This window comes from Pleurodeles waltl, chromosome 1_1 (assembly GCF_031143425.1).
Source record: "Pleurodeles waltl isolate 20211129_DDA chromosome 1_1, aPleWal1.hap1.20221129, whole genome shotgun sequence".
Classification (NCBI taxonomy): Eukaryota; Metazoa; Chordata; class Amphibia; order Caudata; family Salamandridae; genus Pleurodeles; species Pleurodeles waltl.
This window is the reverse complement of record NC_090436.1, coordinates 939977261-940000240: the sequence shown is the minus strand read 5'-3', so window position 1 is coordinate 940000240 and position 22980 is coordinate 939977261. Positions and strand designations below refer to the sequence as shown.

Here is a 22980-nt window from a genome sequence, read left to right as displayed (position 1 = left end):
GACATCCGCCATAAATCTTGCCATGAGGGAGTGAAAATCGACGAAGACACGAACTGCATGTCCAAAGATTAATAGCGGAACGGCCTGTCCCGAGAATCGGTGGTAACTGAAGCAACATGGCCGACTATCTCCGGAGACGGAGGCCCAGGGGTAGATCCCGGCTCTGGAGCCTGCAAAATCCAAACTGCTGCCAGGCAGCGGAGGGGTCAGGGGGTGCCGCGCAGCAGACGGCTGTGGCGACTTGGGGGCCTGCGGGTGATAGAAACGGACAGGGGGAGGGGGCAGCGGTGCCAAGTGGGGCTGTGGATGCGCCGGCTGCCCCCTTAAAGCGAGAGGAGCCGCGGGGGCCCGTGGAAGATGTGAGAAGCACCGCGCATGAAAGAGGATATGTTGAGGACTCGAGGCCCCCCGCCCCACACAAGTGTGGAGAAGTGTGGAACAATGGTGGAGAAGTGTGGCACAATGGGGGGCGAAGTGTGGCACAATGGGGGGCGAAGTGTGGCACAATGGTTAGAGTGGCAGACCCTGATGCAGGGATCTGGCCCAGGACCAGTGTTCAATTCCCGCCTCTGCGGGTCTTGGGCTCAATTACCTTGGACCAGATAATTCTGGCCTCGGTGCCTAATCTAATTAATGGGTCCCATTCTGTAACTCGGGGCAATAGCTTGCTTAATCTCCACAACGGCCCTGACAGCGGTGGATGCCTGGCTTCACCCTGGGGGTTGCCCAGGAGTGAGTGCCTCACAGGGAAAAGCCAGGAGGGGTTCCACAGCGGTATGCGTACAGCGCCTTGAGACCCTAACGGGTAAGTAGTGCGCTATACACGTGCAAAGTTTATGTTTTACGTTTACACAGACAAATAGCTTTGCCAAATACGCAGTTTCATTAATGGCAACTAAAGAAGCATCTGGCCCAGCTGGACTTGGTATTTCTCATCCAGAACCCCCGCAGCAAACACAGCCCACATTATGAGACAATTGTGACTGCAATTCAAAGAGTGAAGGACACTTTGGAGCCAAAGGTTAACACGATAACGCTCAAAGTGAATATGGCCTCTGAAAAGTCACAGAGAATTGACAATGGCTGAAATGCACACCTCGGGGCAGCAGTCCGTCACTGAATGTCTGGAAGAACAGGTACAGGGCCTCAGAAACCAAAAATGTTCATAACAGCCCACCACAAAGACCAGGAGGGCAGGGCAAGATGGAACAATATTTGTGTAGTGGGGGTGCCTGAAGGGAGCAGAAGGCCACAGAGTTGACCTAACCTATTTGTGGAGGACTTGGACCTGAATCTACTACAGCCGAAAAGACTTTGCAAGTTTTTTTTTTTTTTAACAAGGTAGAGGGCACACAGAGCCCCAGTCCCCCGGCCAACCCCAGGGCCCCCCCAAGAACAATTATAGCTCAGATAGTTAACTATAGAGACCGGGTCCTAGAGGCAGCCCGCACACATGAAGATCTTAAAATAGAAAATATCACGGTGCACATTTTTCCTGACTTTACTCTACAAGTTCAGAGGCAATGAAAGTGCTTCGATGAAATAAAGTAAGCGCTACAAGAGCTTAAATACATAATGCTATTCCTGGTGAAACTGAAGGTCATTGTGGAAGGAAAGATATGGTTATTCACCACGCCAGAAGAAGCATGGGACTGGCTTGAGGGCTGGTGGACACAGATGAAGAAACAAGGGACCCACAGGCCATTGGCAGATCCTCAGCCGGGTCAAAGCAGCTGGCGGCCCGCGGGGAGAGCAGCCAGTCAAGGACCACACGCCCTTCACCAGAGACATAGGATCATTTAAAAGCCTGCGCATGGAATGGAAGGTTAGGAGGAGGTCGAAGCCCCCACCATATATGTGGTAAAAAGAAAAACCCAGACGAAATGGAAGATGGTGAGTTTGAACTAAGACCTATCCAATATCCTGAAAATTCTGGGGCTGTGGTAATGTCACTTCCATGCTTGTTTATGTTCCCAGGGCGACAGGCTCTTTGCAAATTGGGGAGGTGGGTGGTTTACGACTCATGGCGCAGGGTAGCAGGAAGAGGGGGGAGTTTGCGGGAAATTAGAACTTTTTAAGTTTAAGTTTCAAAGTATGGTGATCTGTGTTGATGACGGATCAGATAACACTTTTGTTGAGACAGCGAAGCAAGGGATAGCAGACTGCCAGAGACAAGGCCCACAGGATCGGAAAGGAAGTACAGCGGATTCTCTCCCCCTAGTAACATCTCAACACTCAAACTATGTCTATGTCACGCAACTTACTCATATGGTTCTGGAACGTGAACGGTTTGGGCAACAAGATAAAATGTACATTAATTCTCCAATACCTCTGGAAACACTCCCTGGATATGGTACTACTCCAGGAGACGCATCTCCGCGGCACAACATGCACAGCAGTAGACAGATTTGGCTATAAACTACTAGCCCATGCAGGCTATACCAGCGACTCAAGAAGGGTGGGGATAGTGATCAAGAAAATCGACTCCCTTTATACTGCAACGTAATTGGATTGACACTCTGGGGTGGTATGTAGTGATATCCAGCGTTTGGGAGGGGGAGATCATAAATGTGGGGTCTGTATATGTTCCCCCCCCACACCTAAACTCGCTTACATTCCCTGAAATAAATGCAACCCTGCTAGATCTAACCCCGAGGATCGGTGCATGATATCTTAAAGGCCCAAATATCAGGCAGACACTAAGGAAAGGGGCAGAAACATACTTCCAGGAAATTGTGGGTACAGTGGCATCTGCAAGTACTCTGTGGGAGGCATTTAAAGTGGTAGTACAGAGCCAGGCATAAGCCCTCAGAGGGGGAAAGAAGAAAGAAATACTTCTGCGGTGTACTGAGCTTGAGCAAGACACCGAACAACTAAAGTTGAGGGTACAAACAGAGCGAAACAATGACCTCAGGCACCAACTGCGCCTTCAGCAGAGGAACCTCCGAGACTTGATTGAAGGAGCCGCTCGCAGTTATGCCCTCGCAACGCAGCGACTTCTCTATGATGTAGGTGATAAGGCTAACATGCTTCTGGTGTGGCTAGACAGGAGAGATCAGGAGAGGTCCTGGATACTAGAAATACAAGACAAAGAGGGAAAACTCCAAGACAGTCCAACCATAGCTAACGCATTCGCTTACTATGAGGACCTGTATCAAACAGCCACCTCAATGGGAGATGCTGATTGTATGGAACTTTTGTGGGACATCCGCCTCAGCAAGTTAGAGGAGGAGTCGAGAGTGGCTCTTGAGGAAGACCTAATGGTGAAAGGGAACACAACCTATGCATGGGCTTCAGTAGAAGAAGGCCATGGGCCCAAATAGGCTACTGATAGAGATGCACAAAGTTATGGCCAGTAAGGTAGCACCACATCTACTGCCATGCTCCAGGCTGCACTACAAGAAGGCATCCTCCCGGAAGACCAACTCATGGCTACCATAGGAGTAATACATAAAGAAGGGAAACCACAAACCAGATGCAGCTCCTACAGACTGATCTCCCTATTAAACGCAGAAACCAAAATCCTAGCAAAGGTCTTCGAAAATAGGCTCCAGGCAGTAATAACATCACTGATCCACCCTAACCAGCCGGGCTTTATGCCTCGTAGGGGAACGAGACTCAATCTTCGGTGGCTCTATGGAGCACGCTACATGACAAGTAGCCCTGACTCCAAGGATGTGGATCTCATGGCGTTAGACGCCACAATGGCCATTGATATTATTGAATGGCCTTATTTATTCGCCACACTTCACAAAATGGGTTTCAGACCTAAATTTTGCAGCTGGATACACCTTCTCTACTGTTCATCTCTGGCACGAGTCCAAGTGAATGGTACAATATCTCCTGTGTTCACTCTACACAGGGGAACCAGGCAGGGCTGCCCCATTTCCCCCCCATGATATTTGCCCTGACCACAGCGCCTCTGGCCAGCTTGGTATGTCAGAAACCTCTGATAAGTGGGATATCGGGATGTGGTGACTGGGAGGAGCGTGTCTCTCTCTATGCCGATGATGTTTTATTGTACCTCACGCGGTCTTGTTGCTCAGTGGACAGAGTTTTGCAGGTCTTCCAGACATTTGGCAACTATTCTGGATACTGCATAAACTGGTCCAAATCAGTGCTTTTCCAATTGATAGGGACCCCTCTGCAACTTTCGCGGCACAGTCATATGGCAGTGGCGCAAGATTGCTTCAAATACTTAGGGATACATGTCACAAGGGACCCCCAGAAGTTTCTAGACAATAACCTCATCCCACAAAATGAGCAACTTAAAACTGATGTCTCACATTGCCGATCTTTGCCCTTGTCACTCATGGGCAAAGTGGCCCTGTTCAGAATGATGTCTCTCCCATGCTTACTGTATATCCTGCAAAATACACCCTATCTAATCCCTCAGAATCTATTTGGGCAAATAGATAGTGCTTAGGCTCCTCTTATGGGATGGCACGGCCCCACGCATTGCACTTCACAAGTTGCAACAGGGGAATTTTGAAGGGGGTCTGGCGATCCAGGACATCTGTAAATACTATTGGGCCAGGTGTTTGCAGACAGAAACAAGCCAGCCTACCGAGTAGACGGGTCACAAATGGGAAGTAGAGATTACTTATCGGTGCTATACAGGCACAAAGTAGAGAAGACACGTCCAACTCACAAGAGGACAGTGGTGAGGGCTTGGAGGGAAGCTACAAGAGCCCTAAATTTGATTTGCGAAACACGTTAACAGAACAGAACCCCTTGTGGGATGGCGATCTCCTGTGGGATGTGGGTGCTTGGAGAGGTTCGCCAAGTGGGAGCTTCTGGATATTGAGTGCCTAGGAGACGTTTAGAGAGACCAAGCATACATCTCCTTCGCTGCAGAATACGGCATGGGAGACTCATAACGCTATCAATATCTTCAACTGGGCCATGCCTTGCAGTGTCACATTAGGGAGGGGGAGCAATTGACATCTGCCAAACCTCTAGAGGATAGGCTCCTCAAAGAGCACATGCCAGACAAAACTATTTCCTTCATAGATAGAAAACTCCTGAATAATGCCCCAGATACAATCGGACCCCTCAGAGAAGCGTGGTCCAGAGACTTGACAGATGAGGATTAGCAAGAGGCACTGCAGAGCCCAAGTGAAATTGCAATCAGAGCCTGATTCGGGTTGATACAGTTAAAACTCCTACACAGCATACTGCTCTAGAACCCTTCTTCATAAAATTAATGAAATAGATGCGCCTCCCTGTCTTTGGGGCTGCGCAGAAGTGGGTACCTTTTTTCACATCCTTTTGGCCTTCCCAGTGATACAGTCGTACTGCGCGGGAATCACTGTGCGAGTAAAGCAGGCCCTGGGACACCAGCACCATTTATCCGAAAAGTGGATTTTATTGCATATAACAGAGAATGAGCTGATGCCCAGATATGCTAAGATTTGGGCAATGCTAGCATTTGGGGTGGCCAAGTGTAACACCGCAAGGCAGTGGGGCCACCCTGCCCCACTAATTGTGGAACAATGGGAGTCAGATGTTGATTGGTGCCAGCAAAATGAAAAAGTGGTGTATCAGAGCCGGGGATGCCCTCATAAATGGAAGAAAATATGGGTACCCTGGAGTACGGCCAGGGGGAACATGAGTCATGAATTGTAGAATCCGCATCCCATTGGGGGAGGAGGGAGGAAAATCAGAGAATGTAAGATTTGCATTGAAGTAAAAGTGCTTGGGCCATAAAAGCGCCAAATGATGTAAAGCTTAGATAAATGTGGCAAATGAAAATTGATACAATCACCCCCGCTGTACTCCGCGGACCTGCAACTGTAAATTATAAGCATGATATCTTCTGCTTGGTTTTAATAAAAATAATTTATAAAAAGTAAAAGAATGTAGGACAGTCTATGTTGGGTGCACAGGAACTTATCACAGTGACCTGTATTTTCTCCAGCAATCCTTGCACTACAAGGTAGCGGCCATCTACAACAATCGTCTGAAAGTGTTCAAACTGTACACAGCTTATAATTAAGATCACCACCCCACCCACCCCCCTCCCGAATAGGTAGAGCAGGATGCAAAGTATCTTTAATTACCCCACATTTTAGATTAGTGAGTCACACTTCTGGGTTATAAGTGCATCTCTTGCAAAAACGCTACCTCTATAGTGTGCATATTGAGGTACATTAGTGTCTGGTAACATTTATATCGGTTACCCAGACACCAAACACTCCATGTGACAAAATTCAATCGTCTGGGTTGCAGCTGAAGCTTTATCCAACCCAGTCATTACACTGTACAGATAGCCATAATATGTGCATTGTATGTGCACAGCAACTCAGGAGTGGGTAAAACAATATGGTAATTATGCATGCAACCTTTACAACAACATGCCCCTCCGTCTCCCCACCACCACTGAGCCCCAATGGCTCACAGATGTCCCTGTGAATGCCATCTGAACAAGAGAGCAAATAAACAAAACTTAGTTATAATCATTGAGTGTATCACCCATCCAGGCATGTGCCAGGGAGGTCCTAAGAGTTTAGTTTACCAGTTTATTATGCATATACAGCAAGTCAGCTGTGGGAGCAGTGCCTGGCAGGAAACAGTGCCTGTGGATTTCACCACTTCAAAGCATGACTTGGCTGACGTACCTTGAGGGTGTGAAGGCATCAAAACTACCTGGTCAGGGATACCAACATATTGTGGCGGGCGACCGACCCTATTCCAGAGCAAGATTATTTCACATCACATTTTTCTTTCAGTAGTTTATTAAGGAAGGAAGCTGCCTCTTTCGGATCCAAGAGAAAATGCGTTTTCCCTTGATCTGTGATGCGTAGCCATGCTAGGTAAAACATGGCATACTGTAATCCTGCCATTCCAGCAATTTCTTTTTCATACGGGCACATTTCCATATCCCGTCTTGTGCACTCTGTGTGAAGTCAGGATAAAATGCTCTAGACATTCAGGCATAGGAGATTTCTTTTTTTCGCCCTCTTTCTTTTGCTCCATCTCGTGATAGTTGAGAAGAGTGGTGATGAATTGTTGTGGTGGGGCAGCTGGGATCAGTCTTACTGCAAAGGACCTGTGTGCTCTCTCCACCATCACAATAGACAGCTGATCCATGCCAAAGATGTCCTGCAGCTTTACTTGTATGTAGTCTTATGTGTGCCCCCACTGATGCTGATTTGACAAGAACATTGCTTATCAGGTTGCTTCTACAGGGGTGAGCCTCCAAGTGCTCGTTTTTCAGCTTGAATGTTTCATGTGTAGCAATGTATGCACACCGATAGGATGTGCACATTAATACATGCGGAAAATTGATGCCAGAGTACATTTGTACTTTCCAACCTTTACAGTTGAAAAACTACCTGAAATCGACTGATGAATACCCACAAACGTGCTCGTTTTGCCAAGTGGGTATACCCAAGGCTATCACTGAAAACAGATTTCTTTTTCAAACAGAATTCTGCCTAATATTCGCTTGTGCTACACCATTTTTGAGTGTGAGTTCATGTCAGTTCAGATGCTGTGGAACAGAATTGCTGATGTAAATGGAATTATTTTCACAGTGAAGTTAAACTTAGGTGGCAACATATCTTTGTGAATCAGACCTCTAAAATCAGCAAAAACAAAAAAAAAATGTACTACCACAGTTATCTTTAATATGCAGAAGGCAAAAGATTAGATCTGAAACCAGATGTAGAAAGAAAAATACCTCCCCACATCCATCCAGCTCTTGACCCCAATTTATGTTAAAAAAAAAGAAAACTTTATTCTCCATATTCAGTCCCATTGAAGTCTTTCTTGCACACTCTTCAAACATTCCAACTGGAGAAAAATGCAAATACCGGTAACTGTATTACAGTTGTGGTCGGCAATGACAAAACATACCAGCAGCAAAAATCTGTATATCAGGACTTGTCATCTTCTGCCCAAGATCATGCTGAACCCCTGCCCACCCTTGCATCAATGCATCCATCTCTAGTCTAAATTATACCTGCTCCAACATTTTTAGTTATATTTGTTTAGGTCTGAACCTGATCGGAGCATCACAACAAATGGCTGAATGGGCTTTGCTAACTGAATTCCAAGTCAAGCGCAACTGATCATGAACCCGTTTAAGTGAGAATTTTTTCTCTTAAAAAACTGTAGTATAATTCTAAAGTCGGCACACTATCTCAATCAGATTTCCTCTAAAAGAGAAAAATCAACAACTAGTTCACCGTTTCATATCAACAGGTAAAGTTGGTATGAAAGCTACAATTCTGTCCCGAAATAACTTAAAATACCTTCAGGATAAATGGTGCAAATTTATCTTTACGAGAACAAAATTGGAATATAGACATATGATTGTCTATGAATCTGCCCAGGCATATTTTTATCCCAAAATACAGACGGCAAACTAATGTATCCGTTTAGAAAACTGGAGATTTTGGATTACTCACAAAGAAGGCAATACTGTCGCAATTTTCTCTTCATTGTGCTCAGACGTCAACCCTCTGGCCATAAGAAGCAATAACATGGCTTTGTTTTAAGCTGAAAAAAGTGAGCAGCAGTAAACCGTCTGTAATGTGCCTTCACTAGCATGTTTTGTCATTTATATCCAAGCTGGGAGTATGTGTCAAAACTGGGAAGGGACTCTAAATACTCGTCAAAACCCCCGCCCCCACCCAGCTCCAATAATAACATTGTGGATACTTTTACACATTAGTAAGGCCTGCCTGACCAGAATAGTCTTTTGGCATCATGTAGCCGATTGCATTTTTAAAACAGTAACAGAACTTAACTGATACAACAGTGTAGACATATTTAAACATTGCCAATTTAATAGAATCATTGTGATAAAATTGGAGGGGGGCCCCCAATGATACTTTTTTTCACATGGACGACATTGAAATGTTTGAAGACTACTGCTTTATGGCAACAGCGAATAAAACAGGGTGACAAAGACAGCGGTGCCAAGGTTCTTCAGTTCAAAAGGAACAAAGTTGATAAATCAATGTATTTAATGCCTATTTTGCACAGTGTCCATTACATCTAATCCAGGAAATTTGGTCACAACACTGATTTCCTAAAACTACAAACTCTCAAGACCACCGAAGCTAAACAAACCACGTAGGGCAAGGACGCCTTCAAGTAAAGATACTTCAACTTATAAGACATGTCTACAATATTGTGCAACATTATCAGTTTACTGGTGGATCGAATGAGATCTAACAGACACAGATCAATTGTTTCTCTACTAAGATCTCTACAAAATCAATCTGTAGTGGCTGAAAAGAAACAGGACAATTTCAATAGTTATGTTTGAAGCACATGAAACCACACTGGTGGTTGTTTTCTCTTATGCATGCAGATATGTGGCCTAGCAGTTTTACCATGCTGCTCCCTTTAAAGCATTCAAAGCATGGTCAAACGAATTTAAATATGGTTCTTTGCATTATGTGACAGCACATACCAGCTAACTATTTATTGAAAGATTGATGGAGGCAACAACAGTCATAGCTCCTGTAGCTAAACAGCACTCACTTCAGCATTTACATCTCATTCTGGAAGGTCTACAACTCACAGAGTAACTTGCATCAAGGCAATCGAAGTCATATCGGCAGTACGTGTATCGATGATAAAAGACTGTTGACTCACACATGCTCTGGGGGTAATTGATCAAATGGTGGACACGACTGATCAAGGTATTTAAACAATAGTACGTGGCAGAATATGAAGTTTGGCTACCTAAGAAGGTCATTATCATATTTGCAGCATTTTATTCTACAGAATTATTCTACAAAATTACACGAGGCAATTAATAAGAAGTGAAGACTTATACTCTTCTGCTTGATTGACGAACCAATGTGGTTGACAACACATTCTCTAGCCAAGCCCTAGCCTCATTTTCCAAAAGACGAAGGTTCCAACATTTTTTTTGTTTTCATCAACGTGTCCTTATATCATTGCAGTATACTGGACATTAAAGGGTTACATGGAGCCGATGATCTGGCATGCTGATTGCGGATTCCTGTTCTAAACAGCACCCTAACACGCCCCACTCTGGAATGCTGTTTTCCTCATCTCATTTATGCAGAAATGTAAGTTCAACTTGAAGACGCCCGCTCCAAATTAAAAGATCTCATGCAGGAGATATTTTTGTTGAAGGTTTATCGTCTTGTGAATCAATACCTTTTTCTGTTTGTAGAAGAGACATCGTAAACTTTGGACTGGGACAAATGTACGACATTCATTATAAAAATGAAAACATACAATCAAAAACAATGGTATGAATTGTTGCTCATTTAATCTTGTGACAACATCGCATAAACAATTAAGTTCATTAGCACTTCTGCTTTGACTTGCAACACTTTTGCAGGTAATAGAGACACAACAGCGATTAGTTACACAAGACCATTCCAATTACTTAAAACACACCAATATCCATGTCTGTAATGTCTTTTCAGCAAATAATTCTGTTTCAAATTTTCATTCTTGACTCGTATCCTCATAATACATGAATAGCAGAATAATTCCGTTCATTTAATTCCGCGGGCTAAAATAGCGTTGTATTCACTGTGCCGAAACTAAAGAACAGTAGACCAGGCAACGGATTTCTGGCAGTTTTAACATCACCTATACTGTTTCACCATTTTTCAAAAGAGTTATAGATTTTATTTTCTAACAAGTAATTTGCATCTATTTTTTCAAAGAAATAAGTATAATTGCGTTTGAACTCTTACTAAGTGAAAGGATTTCTGCATTATTAAGGCTATATATGTTTATATATATTTTTTTTCTTAACGCAAGTTATTACAAAGTGCAGACCAGACCTCAGGCAAAAACGGCAGAGCAGGAGAAAAGTGTAAAGTATCGGATACACTGCAGTATATTCATTCAACTAGGCCTCAATGTGATTGTGTACTCCGGAAGTACCCGCAAGGTGCACGCTGACAGTCAATATGGGGAGTCAGTGAATGGAAACCCAGTCTTGGCCGGTCGACGATCTCCGGGAGTTGAGAGATGGCCTTCAAGGTGAGGCTCTCTGGATCTAGAGGGAGCAAGGTGGTCCCTGAGCTATGACCCGGATTCCCACTAATACTGGGCACTTAAGTGCTTATGACTTTGATGGTGGTGCCCTCCCTGTGCCCCTAACAAAACGTAGCACCTGTCTGCTGCCTTCATGTAGATGTCAGCAGAGGGACAAGGATAGAGATATGGATGCTGATCAGGGTTGCAAAAAATAAATAAATAAATAAATAAATAAATAAATCACAGACTGGAGGAGCAGCAAATACGACTTGGGAGTGGAGACTTGGCGCACCACCCTGGGAGAGTGTGCATACGAGACATATCTCGCCCAATCTAGAGTGTTATGCAGTGGTACACTCAATGGACTCATTGAGCGAGGATGGCCCCTTCATTCTGGCCACTTCATTCTGGCCCCATTCTCAGAGGCCAAGATGGAAAGCTAGAGCACACCATGCAGTGGTCGGAAGAAAGATGAAGGAACCGGACCTCCAGCCGACGGAAAAGGTGAAAGGCATGAGAAGCCTTAAGATTAGCTAGCTGCATGGCCTTTCACCTTGTTTCTTTAAGATGGTACAAGGGAGGGATTTATCTTTTAAGAGATTATACAGTTTTGCTTCTTGGAAGGATCTGAACCTATGTGCTAGTGGATCAGGTCCTCTCTAGGTATTTCACACAAACTTCAAACAACATACTCAGCAGAACACCACACACACCCAATACAGTACAGAAGCACCACATAGGTGAATACTACAGTGTTCACAACCACTCACATGTCCCACCAGGGTACATCATCACACACTGGAACTAAGCAATTAATACATTCTGTACTAAAATCACACACAACCTAAAACCAAGAAACAACATAAACTGTCATATGATGGTGCCTCCAGCTCTAAACACAAAAATAACCCACATGCATTAAAGTGCAACAGCAATGGTGAAAAGGGGTGTACTAGTATCAATAACCTAATATAACATTTGAGAGGCTATCATCTAAAGTGAAAACAAGAGCTGTACAACATCATACAAACCCACGTATCATGATGAACACAAATGAGGACCTTAAGTGTCAAGAGTCATGTCATGAAGATATGTGAATCAATCATCACCGAAGTGTTATCGTTTACCTTTGTAAGGCCCCACCTCAAAGTAAGCTACCATGAGTCATACCAATGAGCCTAAATAAGGCCTTAGAGAAAGTCAGGTGGATTAAAGCATTAAATCTACTAGTTCCAGTGTGAGTTGCTATGTGGTTAACAAATGCTTTACAATGCTACATCAGGAGTTCACTCCGACTGAGCCCCTCTTTCCAGTTCAGAACAAGTGCCACAACACAAAAATGTTACAAAGACCCTTCTTCTAAAAAAATACAATAAAATAAAAAAAAAGGAACAAAAAACCATTTGCCGATGCTGTGGATCCACAACACATCCAGCCAATCTTAAACCTCCCCTTTCCAGGCAAAATCCTTGAAACAAAGGACACCCCCAACGTCATTCTCACTATGCTAGGTGAAATCCAATATGCAGACATAATCCTGATATTATTTTCAGCAAATGCTGCTGCTATAGCTTATTGACTGAATGAAAACCTCTAGTGAGACTGAAGTAATACAGAAACATCCTGTAAAGTCAATGTTAACAGTTCCAAAGTGGTACTACAAATTCCAGAATTATAAGAACTTGGCAAGGATCCACCCCATCCCACTTGGGTTTTCAGTGGCCACATCAAACACCAAACTCAGATAATAGAAACAAAATTCAGAACAAAATTTAAGCTGACAACACCCAGCTACACCTTTGCCTAGAAAGGGTACGCAGAACCAACAAACACCACAGCATGTTTGGAGAACGTGATTTTCCATGAATAAGAGCCAGCAATGCTTAAATGGTATCAAGAATCAATAGCTGGAGCAGGTTGCACTGCTTGGCCCTATCACCTTGGCAGCCCTGCCCATCTATGTAACATTGGGTCAAACATCAAGGTACATGAGAATTCCCTATTACTTCCACCTCTTCACAAATCCGTGCCGTGGTAAGGGGAAGGACTTATAAGCTAAACATACCCAGGAAGTCCGCTTCTCCATTTAGACCACTGTGTCCACATAGGAAGAATATTAATCTTTCAGTAACTGGACTACTGCTGGGTCAAATAATCAGACTTATAAAGAAAAAGACCGCCACACGTCCAAAAGATACAAATCTGAGCACTGAAGGTGTACCTTATCATTGTCTGCACCTGAATGGGAACAGGGGCCAGGCATGCTGCTAAAAACACCATTAATCTGCTCAATTAAGAAAAGGAGGTAAGACTCAATAATATATGGCTTTAGATTTTATGAAGGAAAAGAGAATATGCACCCACTGTGGTTTCACATGTAGTAAACAGCTTAGCCCCAAGAAAAGAGCCACAGAGATAGATAAGGAGAAAGAGAACATTAACAAAGACACACTAGAGGTCAGGGGAGAGGAAAAATGTTGGAGGCTAGGCTTATCTTAGCAGATCTTTGCTAAGACATAAAATAGAAATAAACCTAATATTAGAGGAAGAGAAAGTAGACATTTTATTTGTCACAGAAACTTGGCTGAAGGAAAGTTCAGCTGTTGATATTCAAATGGCACTCCCTCCAGGATATTACATTGCCCGACAAGATAGAGTTTTAAAAAAGGTGGTGGGATTGCAATAATACTAAAAGAGGAACTGCGATCCTCTTTATCGCCCCTTGAAATTCCAGACTGTGAACATTTTCAATCTAATATCAATCTATCCAGTACCTGCACTTTTTCAAGGGCACTGATTTACAGACCCCGAGGCCCTAGTACACATTTTATAGAAGCACTACCTGATGCACTGGCATCTTATACTTTGAATAAAACATTTTTTACAGTTTTAGGGGATTAAAATTTACATTAAAAGGATCAAAATAACGCATCAGCAACTAGACTAAGACAACATCTGGAAAACCCAGTCTACAACTGACTTTAAAATCTGAGACCCCTGCACACGAAAAAGGTCATTTGTTGGACCTGATCTTTTGCAATAAACCAAAACTTCACACAAGCAGGATTGTGCCACAACCCTGGACAGACCATCATTTGGTCTTATTCTCCTTAATAAAAAATAAAAAAAAACAGGAATAATGATGACTAAACCTCTGTTAAAAAATTGGACAGAGATGGAAATGTTGGCAGAAAAAAATTGGGAGGAAATGTTATTAAGATCACAGTCTCTACTAAAAGAGGGTATAAAATTAGACAATACCTATAATAGATGAGAAGCCTGGATCACACGTGTGTTGGATATGTGCATCCGAATTACGGTTTTCAATGATAAAGAGCAAACTAAAATAACACCTTGGTTTAAGACCAATCTGGCATCTTAGAAGAGACTTTGCAAAAAAATAGAAATAACATGGAGAAAGTCATACTGACCCGTGTTCAAGCAGAAATATAAAACAGCTATAAAACACTATCAAAAAGTATGGAAAAAGGCCGAGGCAAACTATTTTCAAGATATCATCCTAGAGGCCCCAAATCCCTCAAGAGAATTATTTAAAATTGTGAAGACCTTCAAATTAGTTAAATCGGGCACGATTCCTCCTTCGTCAACAATAGACAGATGTAATGAACTGGCCACTTTTTTTCAGGAACAAGTATTGAAAATTTTCAGTTTCCTACTGGCCATTCGAGGAGAGGGCCTTCAGCAAACTCACATTTCGAAATCTGCCATAAATATTACTCCATCTAATATGATTCCTTAGCTGACAGAGGACAGGGTTCAGGAAATCATCAGAACAATAAAATCGGGATCCTCATTAGATCCAGCTTCTCCACAGGTTATAGTGGATGGCGCTCACATACTTCTTGCAAGTGTCACAAAGATTCTAAATGGATCTCTATAGCAGAGAACAGTACCTAGTAGATGAAAACACGCCATCATCAGACCATTTCTGAAAAAACCTCACTTAGATCCCATAGACACTAACAACTATCGTCCCATATCACTCCTTCTAGTTATGGGTAAGATTTTGGAGAAATATTTAATACAACTTTCTCTTGCCATCTGTAAGCCAATCAAATTCTGCATCCATCACAGATGGGCCTCAGAGCCCAGCACAGTATCAGCACTTCTACCAGTCACAGAGTAACTCAGAGGGATACTGAATCAAGGAGGAACAGCTGCTATTATTTTGCTAGATTTAAGTGTGACATTTGATACAGTGTACCATAAGATTCTGATCCAGAGATTAGAAGAGATGTGGGTGAAAGATAAGGCCCTAAAATGGATGCAATCCTTTATTAACAATCGAACCTTCCAAGTAATGGAAAATGCCTGTTTTTCAGAAACTAGGGCCTTTAAATGTGGAGTATCTCAAGGTTCCTCCCTTAGCCTCACCTTTTTTAATACATATGTAAGACCTTTAGCAAACATTGTGATGAACCATGGGATATCAGTCGTGTCTTACACAGATGATACACAATTAGTAGTATCAATTACAAAAGGGAAGGAACTGAAGAACCCACAGCTTTCTCTATGCCTGGAAGATTTATCCAAGTGGATGGCAAACTGCTGCCTAAAACTCAATGGTGAAAAAACGGAGGTGATGTTCCTAGCAAACAACCCACATGCAAATATGGATTTAGGATGGCCAGATTATCTGGGTAGTTCCCCACCCCTAAATCTCTCTTAAAAAAATCAGGGTATGTGGCTGGATAATGCACTTGCAATGGACACCCAGGCAACAAAATTGGCCGGCAGTTGCTTTGAGGCACTGAGGACTACTCGAAAAATCATCAAATTACTCCCAGAAAACTTAAGAAAAATTGTGACACAGGCTGTGATAACCTCGCGCCTGGATTATGGTAACTCTAACTGGGCTCGCCAAAATATGTTAGAAAAAAGCTGCAAGTAGTACAAAATGCAGCAGCTAGAACACTATTGAAAATCTCCAAGACACAATCAACAAAGAAGGCATTACAGACTCTAGATTGGTTACCAATTGAAGCAAGAGTCAAGTTTAAAGCACTAAGTTTAGCTCATAAAGTGATTCATAAAGTGATACATAATAAAGAAACAAAGAGGCTTACTGGCACAATACCACCCCCAAGGCCTCTTACATCAGCGCAAGGACATCTCCTGAAGGTCCCAATAATTAGGAGAGCCAAATGGGGTGGCAGATCTTATGCCTGTCTGGATGCACCGATACAGATTAGATCAATAACTGAGGAATCTAGATTTAGGAAGTGTATAAAAACATGGCTCTTTCGAACAACTCACTAATTAAGCTATATTTAATCTATGGCCAGACTGTAGTGCATTATAGTCGGTTTTATCCCTCATCTAGCACTAGGAGGCCATAGGGTAGCCATGCGCTTTACAAATATCAAATAGTTAAAATCAACCGTGCAACAGTCACCCAGAAAGTCTTCCACTGGCACCAAGCAGAGAAAAGTTTAAAATTCATCTTCCTGTGCCCCATGCACAGCTTTATGGAAACAAGTGTCCAAATGGCTTTAGAAACTGTCTCCCTACATCTTCTAATAAAAATAAAAAAACTAGGAAGGCAATCGATGTCAAGGACTGAAGCACAACTCTGGATCAACTTCACCATGCACTAAGAGTTGAGGCAAACAATCTGATATTACAGAAAGACCTGAAAAACACACTTTTCACAAAAGATTTCAATCAGATTCATGTTTTTTTGCAAAGCACATCCATTTTCCTCCTTTGCTCTCATCAAGGCATTAGCAGTAATGAGGCAAAGCCAAGTGACTGGGCATCCAGCCCAAAGTTTTTCTTACTGTCTTGCATTGGACCTCTGCGGATTTCTTTCCACCATAGGATGACCGCAATGGCTTAACATTTAGCTACCATACACCAGAGAACTGAAATGTACTTTTTCCTAAACAAACTTCACATAGAACTCATAAGTGCATTGAGCTGCGTACTGGGAACCATCAATAAAAGCACACATTTAGCCTCCTACAAATCCTCTGAACTGACAAATATCCCTTCAACAAGTTAATTCCCTTCAATAATGGTGCACTGGGATGTAGTGGAGTGGTAAGGACCTGCAGTTCAGGATCAATAGCCAATGGAATATCTACCTGCAAGTACTAGCTGACAGGAACAATGCTTGATCACTTGCTCAGACTGGAAGCCAGTAGACAGACGTGTGACCTTCTTCACAACAAACTTACAGTTGGGTGCCTTGGTCCTTACCCAGGCTCTTCATTAAACCAAAGCAGGGCCTACCTGCTTAAAAGAACCTTTCTCTACTCACCTAATGCTTTCGCCCAAGACTCTACTTATTTTACAAGTCATTCAGCATGTGCACAGCTAAAATACTGACAAATACAAATACAGCCAATAGTGGATATCTCATGCTTGTTCCTGGCAAGTGGTTACCTTCAAGAGTACTAAACATCTCTAATCCTTCCCATCAGGAGCATGCAGCACTTACTTATATAGCTGCCTAACTCTGTGAAAGGAGCCTGTAATACCAACACCTCTATACCAATAGATAAGTACAGGCGCTTAAAAAAAACCAAAAAAAAAAAAAACACACACAACACAAACTCCTATATCACCTCTTACTGGCACCTTGACACCTAGGAATATGCACTCAGGCAAGTCAGCCAAACTTTTTTACACATACCATTTCAACAGCACAGAATGCACCACGTTCCCAGAGTCCACCTATCATTCACAATGTTCACATTCCAATAACTGAACTTTTGCACAGTTTCCTAGATTGCAGATATGCTTTCGTTGGTCATTTTCTCTGCTCCTTTATCTCTTTTATATTATACACATACAGACTCACAGAAGTATTGGTACTAACATCATTATAAGAAACAGCTACACCATGCCATGCTGGAGTATAATTTTTACATGTTCATAAAACTACACTAAACACAATGAATAGATGAACGGTCCCCTTCACTGCGCAAAGAGGTGTATACTCAAGTCAATGGGTGCACTATTTAAGCGTGCTAGAAAATTGTGCTGGCAACTCTTGTCCTGCCTTAATAACAGAAGTTGTTGGGCCAAACCCTTCCATTCTGTTTTGAAAAATAGTAATATTCGGTCAAAAGAATGGCTTTAGAAATATCTGCATAAAAGACGTTGAGATGAATGAACATGAAAGTTCATTCAATCTCAATGGAAATCTTTGAGAGGATTCACTCCAAAAATCAAAGAAGAGCTGTGGATCAAAATGATCAACATGAAACACTTTTTTCTTCCTGTGTGCCTACGTCTTCCTTCTCCTCACATGGTAGGAGGATTTGTGTTCTTCATGCCTTCAGTCTATCCACCAATTGTATAGTGTATTTTCTATTGTGTTAATTTTTACCCTCAATTTGTCTCTGCATTTACTAAATTACATTATACTTCTACCGCTGACCTTGATTACTTTTGATAGCTGATCAGGGCATCACTTCCACCTAAGTAAGGAGCAGAATTCTCTTTGTCCTCACACAACAGAGAAGTTGTGATGATGCAGGCTGGCTGAGGCCTTTTTTGGATTGGCCATGCAGGTTGCCTGCAGAAGTAAAATTCCTTCTGCGTCTGTCCATGAAAAATGTGCACAGTCAATGGGCTGCCCTTCTAGTCGCGTCTCGATTACCCATTCTCTGTTGTGCACATAATACATTATCTCCAGGACCGAAATTTACCTGGCTCACCTAATCCCTTCGTATTTATAGTGATTAGGATCCCACATGGAAGGTTGCCAATGTGGGGATGATTGTTACCTTACAGAATAATTTCAGGGTATAGAATGGGAATTTGGAAAGAGAAGCATGGTCACCTGTTGTAGACCCAGTAACGTGATGAAATGTGGGCTGCTCAATTTCCCAATGTCACATCCTTGCTAACACAAAGAAGGGAAAAATCACACATTTATTGGCCGAATTTGATGTGTCCGGTCCCAGGAAGTTAATCCTGGCTAAATGTCAGCTCCAATCTCAATTTAGAAATTGGGACCCCCAATGGATTTTAAGATCCTGTTGCAAAATAGAAGGAAGAAAGGGAAATAGAGGACAGGGTGTATCTATTATCTATTCAGACTCCATTAGCCTCCAGTAGCTTCAAAATTGCACACACTCTCTCACTTGCATCTTGACAGGTCAACCTCCACACTCTGTCACTCATATCACCCAAGTTTAGTGTCCCACTCTCTCTAATGCTGAATGACTCAAGGACAATCTCAGCATAGCTAATGAGGTAGCCATGCTCAGCTCTAACAAAACTATTCTAGGCGACGTTCATTTTCATGCTGATGGTCTGGAAGACAGCAGCCGTGCCAGCCTGGCAGCTGAGCCTGCCTCATTTAACCTCACTCAGTGGGTCTCTATCCCTACAGACCATTTGCTTGATTGGTCTTTCCGCCTAGGACTCCACCAGCCCCATCACTAGTCATGATGGCACAAGTTCCCAGCACTGACCAATATCTTTTCTTTAGTCTGTATCTGAAATCTGACCTCAGCCATTTAGCGAGTTAAGGCCCCAAAAAGGACACACATATGTGGCATATGATAGATATCTCAGCAGCTCTGACAGACACAGACAACGATCCAACCATTGCAACCTCAAATGTACAGCTCCTGAAGCACTACCACTTCATAACTATGTAGTCTACTTGGTAGATTACTTTGTCCTTCAGTCTAGACATCCTACCTGCTTATCTGTCTGGAAGTGCACTAAAAGATGGTATATCCCAGTATTCAGAACAATGTGACAGACTATTAGGTAGAACATAAACAGGGGCAAGACCATGCCAAACAATCTCGGAGACTTGGACAGCAAAAAAGTGATTTTGAACACTACCTCTTTCTTCTAAAAATGATTTGCTCCTTATCTTATTCTAGCAGTCTTTTCTCTTTTCATCATGATGTTCATGTTGCCAGGATGCTGCTTCTTTGAGAATGTCCCCTCCCAAGCTCTCTGCAACAATCTAACCTTATATTTGAATTTATACAGACATCATGTATCTCTCATCGACTGTATTGTTTGAGGCTCTATTTGCATCTTTCAGTATTGTAGCAGGAAGAAAAGATGATTATTTGTTTTAATTGGGAGGCTTGAACAGAGAAACCATCAAATCTGAAGGCAACTACATGACTTAGGATTGATAAACAAAGATAAAAACTAAAGGAGCATCGCAAAAATTACAAATCACATATCATCAAATGGCTTACACACTTAGAAAAAAAGAACAAAAAAAAACTGTGCATTGAATAATAATTTCCAAGTCCCAGATACTTTCCTAAGCCCCTTTTTACTCTTAGCCTTGAGAATGGCTAGCTATCTTTTGTAAAATTGGAACATTAATATCCACCAGCAGTTCTGTGATACTGGTGAGGGACTAATCCATTCTACAGCTATACACGATTTTCCTACAACAATAGCAATGGAAATGAATTGGTGCAATACAGTAGATACACTCAATACTGTCCCCAGCATGATATTATGTATGGAAGCCTAGATATCGGTAAGATGTTCTTCTGATAAGAATCGAAGAATGAAACTGCTAACCCGACAAGCAAAATAAACCCTTTTGCCAAGTCTAAAACTTCCTTTTAATAATTAAAAGTTAGACCTAGGAAAGGTTTAAATAGCCCAGAAGGCAGGGCACTAAATATTAAAAAGAAGGACATATCCTTTTACGTTTTACATGTCCTGACAGTGATCACTCACCATTTTAATTTCTGCTGTTGCAAGGCTGGTAGTCCCACTTGCTAATGATAGAGCATAACTTTTAGTGCTGTCCCTCCTTTCACACGATCATCAAGTAAAAGGAGTGGAAAAACTAAAATAGAAAGATGCACTTACACGCACTTTAAATGTGCATTTATTTGTATTTCAAAGTTTGACATAGCAACCTTTTTAATGAAATTACATGCTATTCAGTTACAACTGATTTAATTTAGGCTCTTTACTACCAAAATATATAAAAATGATGAGATTTCTTGTGATTTATGGAAGAATAATAACTTTGAAAATATGCGCAAGTGAGAGAAATGCAGTTCTCTGTTATACTTAATGGGATGCAATAACAAAGCTTTTCCATTTAAATTAAATGTTTTACTCCACCAGATGAACTATTATTAGTGTTGAATTTATAAGTTTGCATATTATATTTGGATTACTAACACATATTAGTAAGGTGCATTTTATATTTTTCCTGTGTTAGCATAAGTGAGGCCTACAGAGTTTACATTTTGCAATCATGTAAAAGTGTTGAATTATGTTTTTTATAACGTGAAGCTTGTTTCAGATTTCGTTCCCATAAGAAGCAGTCATTTGTAATAAGGAAACAACCTAGTGCAGGAACATGGACTGAGATGGTACACATTTCTTTCAAACCTGTTTGGAGTCACAGGAAAAGGAGATGTTCCCATGCCAGACTTTGGAAATTGTCGAACTGCTGCAACCTAAAGTCTGGTGATCAATTTTAAGTGAATGATGCCTATTCAATGAAATATGAACTGACACCTTTGACAAATCAGAATGCTTTTTGTGAATTGATATGCCAATGGACATTTGAACGTTAGTCAGTCCAAGTCCTCAGTAGACTTGGTCAGCCCCAGACACTTGCCTGATGCTTGCAGATGCCTTGCTGGGCAGATGCTTTGCTGATGAAGATTCCTTGAAAGCTGTATCCTTCAAGAGGTCTTACTGTTTTTTACTGACATATCAAAACATAAAATCTCAGTCAAACAAAAATCACAAACAAGACAAAGGTTAACATCTCTGTACAAAATACATCTTGTACAATAATTCACAAAATCATTTGGGAACTCCTCAAGTACGCAGTACTAACAGGTTTAAAACCGCAGTAATAACAAGTCACAAAAACTGAAGTGCACAGTACTATACATATCAAAAAATGAGGGCCATATAAATATTCAAATAAATAGCATAGGCTGTGATCGATACCATCTTAAAATTTGTTACAAATAAAACCTTATAGAAAACCCTTCCTGCCTAATGTTGGGCTGTTGACCATGCGCAAAACTTTGCAGATAAAACATTGTGTAAACATTAGTGATGGTAAAATGAAAAGTTTCAATTTCAAACTTGGGCAAGTTTGTAGTACTAACAGCTTTAAACTTGCAGTGATAAAAGCCACAAAACCAAAGTGCACAGTACTATACATATCAAACGTGGGACCACATAAATACCCAAATAGTTGGCATAGGCTGTAATCGCTACTATCTTTAAAAAAAATTCAAGTGAAACCATACAAAAACCATTCCTACCTGAGGCTGTGCTAATGACCATGTGCAAAACTTCGCAGATATATCATTCTGTAAATATTGATGATGATACATTAATAAATGAAAAGAAAAATCCAAGCTTTTAAGACAGGGCCAATAACCCTGAGCAAAACAACACAAATATAAACTCTTTTTGTGAACAATCCCACCCAAACACTATGAAAACTCTGGACTATTCCAGCCAAAGATTCTTATTCTGAGCCATCCCCTCCAACTGCTATGAGGGCTCTACGACAGGCAGACCAGGCAGCTGACAGATATTTAGAAACTGCAATTATTACCACTGTAGATGTATCATTTTTACAAATTCTATAGGCATTGGCACGGTCATGGAGAAGCAAAGTTTTACAAAGTGGGATAATCTATTTTTACCTAGGGATCTTATATTTAGGTCAGAAAAAAAGAAAACATTTGGTTGATTCCACACATGATTGGCACAGTTTGCATTTGTTACCTTCAGAGCTGTTTGACCACAATCAGGGGGAGAAAGCTTTAACAGTTAGGATACCATATATAAACTGGAGAAATAGAGAGCGAGCATAGGCAGTTCAAAAAAATGTTCAGCATGTGACTCCTGTTTGGACAAGCAAAAATTCTGATGTTAGTCGACCCAACCCGCTCCGCTGGGAAATCCAATCATTTACCTTCCCCCAATATTTCTGCTTAACAAACATGGCAGCATTGGTTGGGATCGATTCAGGGTTCCCCC

At 41.9% G+C, this 22980-nt stretch overlaps 1 protein-coding gene across 1 annotated transcript in view; it reads right to left on the bottom strand.

Moving 5' to 3' along the window:
* USP53 (ubiquitin specific peptidase 53) overlaps positions 1 to 22980 on the bottom strand; it is a 255961-nt gene that overhangs the window by 213788 nt on the left and 19193 nt on the right. The window lies entirely within an intron of this gene.